Below are 6,610 nucleotides of genomic sequence, written 5' to 3'. Positions count from 1 at the left end.
AGAGCCACTTCAAGGAAATTTGGCTAACGTTATTTAATTGCTTTTTACCTAATGTTTGACTATGATGAGACGGTATATTAAATTTTAAAATCACCATCCTGGGATTGGGAAATTAACGATTTTCTGGTCAAAAAATGGATTAAAATTAAGTTTAATTTTATTGGAAACGGGAATGGAAATATCCGGGGGACAAAATAGGTATTAGGCCGGTGGTGGGCCAAGGTGGAAAGGAGGGAGTGAGTGAGTGAGGGCAGCCCCACGAGATTCGTGTGATGCGATCGCGACCCAGTAGATGCCCCCCTGTTGCCTCGGGCCCACATTTACCTGCTCTTCCTTTTCAGCCATTAATGCTTTGCCACGTGGCCCGTCGACTTCAAATTTCTCAACATTTTTGCCTGCCATATCAGAAATTCTTCTAAGTTCTGCCCTTCATCGTGTCACCTACATTATTGAATAATAATTATGCGAATATGTGATTATATCTCTTTTTTTCCTTCAAATGCAATCCACTTATTGTTTCTATATGATATACTTAGGAAGTTACACACACTTTTGCCACGTAAAACAAAAGATTTTATACACACTTTATATGCAGATTTTTTCCCGTACTCCTATAATTTTATTTATACTACACTTTTAACATACTCCTCTGGTCCTTAATATAAGACCCAATTCTTGAGTTGGTTTTGGTCCTAAATATAAGACTCATTTATCATATTTATCAATTTTATCTAAATTACCCCTATGAATACTCTCTCAACCATAATCAAGTAGAAGAGGGAGAGGGGGTAGTAAGAAAGATGATTATGGTGTTTTAGGAAAAATGTGTCACTTTTCTTACAATTAACTACCTTACCTAACTTCCTTAATCTAATCAAATTAGTTAAATGGGTCTTATATTAAGGATCGGAGGAGTAGTTTATTATAAATAAGAAAATCATTGGCAAAGAATTATAAAAAAAAAACTTAAATCTTATTAATTTTATCAAGCCAAAATGTGACTTTTTTTTTCACACGCATTGGAATGATAAGAAATCGTCCGGTTATTATTTTGCTTGGAAATCTCAAGAAACCTCTGCACATCTCCGTATTTTTAATATTTTCAACAATGCTAAGCATCAAGCATTTTTTATCTTGAAGTCTTGATTTAAGACTTTTTCATAAAATCAGTAAAATAATTTAATTTTTTTGTGCCCCTTAATTCACCAGAAGCTTCAGATTCTGCCCCCAAAAAAAAAATCTGTTTAGGTGCAATGCTAGGGACATACCCTAACTTTTTCGTGAATTTACTTTTCCAAACACCGTTTTTTTCCCAGATGAGACCCTCACAAGTAGTTTTGCTTCTCCAACAAAGATTAAACCTAATTAACTTAATTAAAAAACAATGTTAATAATAAAATTTAAAAACAAAACGTGAGGGAAGTGGTGGCATGCATACACGTGAGAGAGTAAAGTAGTTGGAAAAAAAAAAAGAAAGAAGGAAAGATGAAAGTTCTGGGAAATAAATGGCTTGAGGCAGAAGGAAGGAACTTATCCAATCAAATTAGGAAGCTTTATTGCGTTTGCCTTTGGGAGAGAAATAATGAGATAATAATAAGAACAACAATTAAAGAAAAATAAGGGAATTAAAAATGGCTTTTTCATGGGTTACAAGACTTGTACTCTACGGACTCACATGTGGCAAAAGTACATGGTGATTATACCGACTCTAAGAAATCTATATTCCTCCCAATCCAATCATCATCCCTTTCCCCCCTCTTTATTATCAATTTTTATTATTTTTTTAAGCACATTCTTTTTCTGATAATGCTGCTTCATCTACTCTGATCCGTACCTCAAAATGGCTCTATATATATATATATATATATATATATAAATATATATATTTGTTCAGAAAATTACACCCAACCATTTAAACTGTTTTCCGTTGAGAAATAATGAAAAATCTTACCTTATTTTTAAAGATTAAAATCATTGCCCAATTTCTCTTTGACTAGATGGAATTCAACATCTTTTAAACAAAATTTCGAATTTGATATAAAAAAATTCAAATGAACTATTAAAGAATATTTTTTAAAAAATACTTTTGTCTGTGATACACCGGGAATTTTTGTTTTTTAATAATCAATCTATTTTTCTATATTTGAATATTTAGATGTAATTATTTTGCCTATATTGTTTATTTACTTTTGGATTTTTTTGGTAGTTAGGGTTAAAACAGCGAGGCAGGTGATTGATCATTTAGTTATTGATTAGTATGCAAAAGTGGCCTAATCAGCTTTTGCCTTGACAACGCAAAGACGTACATAAAGAAAAAGGAGGCAACCACAAAGAAAAAGAAATTATATGGCTTTGTCAGTTAGTTAGATGTATCCATAAAACTTTTAAAATATTAAAATCAATTATGTCATGATGAAAAATCGAATGCCAATTTTAATGTATACCACACAATCTTGAAAAAGATGTGCAAGGCTGATGAGATGTGAAATTGTTAGTGACTCATTTTTAGACTTCCTACAGTTACAATGTACGGGAGCCACTTAATCGTAATAAGAATGAAAGGGAAAAATTGAAGAAAGAATAAAAAAATAATTTTTTTAAAAATAAAGTATGCGTTTGTCCCCTTGAGACAAATTTGGTTTTAGTTATTCTTAAATATTTAAAATATGATTAAAAAAATTCTGGCTTGACTAAAACTGATTTCAAGTCATAAATAATGCTAAATTAAATATGCACCAAGTTTGAAAATATCATAAAGAAATATTCTTTGTTAATTATAAACAAATACAAAATCAAACAAGGTAAATTAATATTATAAACTTTAAATAATTAACCTACGTGTAAAGAAAAAAACTGTTAAAATTAGTTGAAAACAATATGTACTTACTATCTCCTGATCTTAATGTAACAATTAGTTGGGGTCTAAAAGCTGGATATGGTCATAAATATAATATCTGAATTCATTTCATTTCTCATCTTTCTCTAAGATATCCCTATTAATTGTGAAGGGTTTACATCAATGAATAATTCTACTTATCCAATGCACATAATAAAAAATGATAGTTTAAGAAGATCTATTTACATTGGTGATAAATAACTGATTTAATTAATTTACTTGACATCCTCAAATTAGTTATCCAAAACTTATATTAAGGACAATAAATGGTGAGAAATATAATTTCGTTTTTAAATTTGCTCTTGTAATAAGTAAGAAAAAAGATTAAAAAAATATATGAAAAAATATAATAAAAGGAAGCGTGACAAACGAGAGAGAATAAAAAAAAATTGATGGCAAAATTAGAAGAAGAAAAATATATACATACATTAAATATTGAAACAAATCCAAATTAAACTTATAAATTAGACTGCTATACTCCTTCCTAAATTTAAAGTTTATAAATGGAACAGGAGGGAGTAATTTTATTAGTTTTTAATGAATATCGAAATCTCTTGCATTTAACTTATTAAATTAAAGGAAAAAAATACAAATTTAAGAGGGAGGGAGAGTGACTCAAGTGCACTACCTTTTGTTATCTTTTTCTCTGTGAATCTCCTAAGCTTTATTACTTTGTTTTGCTTTTTTTTTAATTATATATTTCTTAAGTTTCTCAGTATTTCTTTTTTTTAAAAAAGAAAAAAAATGATCCGAAGATCAGAGTTGCTTTTAATTTAAGAGATAAAAGCAAAAAGATCCATGACTGCTGGATCCATATAATTGGAGCACCACCATGCTCATCAACATAAATATAATCTGTGATTATTATTAATTTCTGGGTAAAAGTTATGCCTTTAACTTTCTCCTGCTTCACAACGGACAGAAATTTAAAGAAAAAGCAAAGGCTAACAAAACATACCCAAATATGTGACTCATACAACTTTGTTTAATGGCTTCATGATTTCATCACACCATTTTTCACAATATAATTCGTCCGCACTATTTTTTTGTCCATCCCCCCCCCCTTAAAGTCACAGGCACTTAATTTCTTTTCAGTTTAATTAATCCCTGAGAGGCCGATGAACAGGACTGAATATAAATTTTTACAAGGGACTAAAAATTCGTAGGGTTGCATCATTTTATCACCACGTTGGATCTCTTTGAGGTAATTAAGAAACAGTAATAAAGCATTGTGTAATATTCATACGAATTATAGTCAATATCTTATCATTAAAAGGTAGAATTTCATAAACATAGCCTGCCTTCACCTGCATGTTTTGCTTGTATAAGTTTTTTTTAAAATTATTTTTAATTATAGTCTTCATAGGAGAAAACGAGAGAAGGAAAGGGATTTAAATCCTCTTAAAATTCTCCAACTAATACTTAATTAACCGAATAATCAATGGAGGTAACCACTACACATATTTTGCAAAGATAAAATATTCACACACCATCTCTGCTCTTGATATAAGAAATAGAGAACTAATTTGAAAATATTAAGAAAATTAGTTAAATTGGTTATAATAATATCATAAATATGTGTTAATCTTTTCATTAAATTATCATATTCAATATGTGCATTGAAACTACCCATTGTGAGAACCCCCTTACAAGAATCCTCTTATAATCAATAAAGATATTTTGAGAAAAAAATGAGAAATATAATGAATTAAAATCTTATATTTAAAATTAAATTAAATTCCTAACTAGTTCTTCTATTATGGATCAAAAGTGCTATTACGAATCTAAGATATTTCACAATATCCAACAATTAATTATGATAGACTTTATCACAATATCCGCAATATCTCGACTAATGAGGTAACGTATGATTTGAATTTAAACACATTAAATCAAATCATATATTTGTAACATCGAATAATAAATTAAATGCTGATTTAAATATGATTTGGATTATATCTCAACACATTAAATCAAATACTATATTTATGATCTTTAGATTATTCGAATAATATATTTAATTCAACAAATATCCTTATTAAAGGGTTTGCCCCATCAAGCGTGAATCCAAAATCTAATAGTTACTTCAAGCACCAGTTATTTCTCCATCTCAACATCCCATTTTCTAATACTATCATTACCCCCTTGATACAAAATATAATGTGCTTCATTATAGTTATATCACAGCAAATACAATTCGTCTTCATGATTAAATAGGGTAGAGACAACGAAATATTTAATATTTTCTAAATAAAAGAAAGAAAGATGCATTTAATTTAACACCAACAAATTGGTAATATACAAATTCAAAAATATTTTTCAAATTATATGCGAAAAAAGTTTTAAATTTCAAATATGAATATCGAAAAATTACCTGCCAAAATATTATTAAAATGTGCTTGCAAGCCCTAATCACATGCTTAGGATTTGTTTGGATTAGGAGTGAACAATTGTGATTTCATATAACTATGATTGTGATATTTATAAGTAACCCTAATTAAAAATGATGTTGGTTAATTTTTATTTTTGTTTGGATAATTTTTCTTATGAGTGACTTTGAGAATGTTGATTGTGTTTGATTTTTGTTTATTAAAATCACTTATAGATATATAATTACCAAAAAGCAACAAGGATAGATAGGAAAAATATAATTTAATATAATTCTTATTAGCATTGATTATCATTAATTTTAATTTAATTATTATCAATAAGGGTAGATAGGAAAAATTCTTCTTGTTGAACCTCTATTGGGATTTTTCAATAGCAAAAACAACTCCTACTCAATGATAGCCAAAAAAAAAAAAGCTCATGCTCAAATATATGATGGGGACTAAAATCACAACTAATTGGGATTCAAAAAAAAAAGGCCAAACGAGATAAATTGATTTCAGAATCACTTATTTTGGCTTAAATGTTATACTCAGTAACCCACATCTGTAATAGCGGTTTTACCACTAAAATATGAATGTTTTGCAGAGGTAACAGCCATTTGATCAATTTAATAGTAAACTCACCCAAAACTTTTTTTTTAAAAAAAATCTATCAGACTAAATTCGAAATATTATTTAAAAGGTATTTAACAAATACCATTTGATAAGGATGAAACTTTTTATTTAAAAATGATGAACTATTTCAGCAACCACACTCATGAAAGGGCAGACGATTTTGCGGGCACCAAACATATTCCATGCTTTATGATTTTATGTCATCATGGTAATAGTTGAATTCCCCTGCAAAGGACAGATACAATTTACCCATTATTTTTCTTAACCATGAGTCATAGGAAAAAACTTAGACACATTCCTAGAATTCAATATATATATTATTATAATATCAATTCAATTCCCGTCTCAAGTTGGAATTTTTGACCATATATACCAAGAATATAACCTCTCGCATCAAATTGAATCTGTTTGACAAAAATTAGGGTAGATATTTTGCAATTATAATTTTGAAGTACCTTGGGACTAATACTCAAAAAATCTTAGTTACGTAACGTTAATTTTTGACTACAGTATCTTGTCCTCCACCCTTTTCCTCTTCCCCTCCCTCGAACAAACACTTGTCAATATGGGCCCAACCTTAAGAGCCGACTCTTTTAAAAGGGGTCCGGCTTAAAAATGATTTTTTTTAAAAGAAAGAAATTGATCAAAATTTCCTTTAAAAAATTAATTGTTTTAAGGGATTGAAATTTGTTCAAGAATAGCTTATCTT

This window comes from Neltuma alba, unplaced genomic scaffold (assembly GCF_004799145.2).
Source record: "Neltuma alba isolate B1F8T4 unplaced genomic scaffold, ASM479914v2 tig00007834_pilon, whole genome shotgun sequence".
Lineage (NCBI taxonomy): Eukaryota > Viridiplantae > Streptophyta > Magnoliopsida > Fabales > Fabaceae > Neltuma > Neltuma alba.
Note: the sequence above shows the minus strand (reverse complement) of the source record.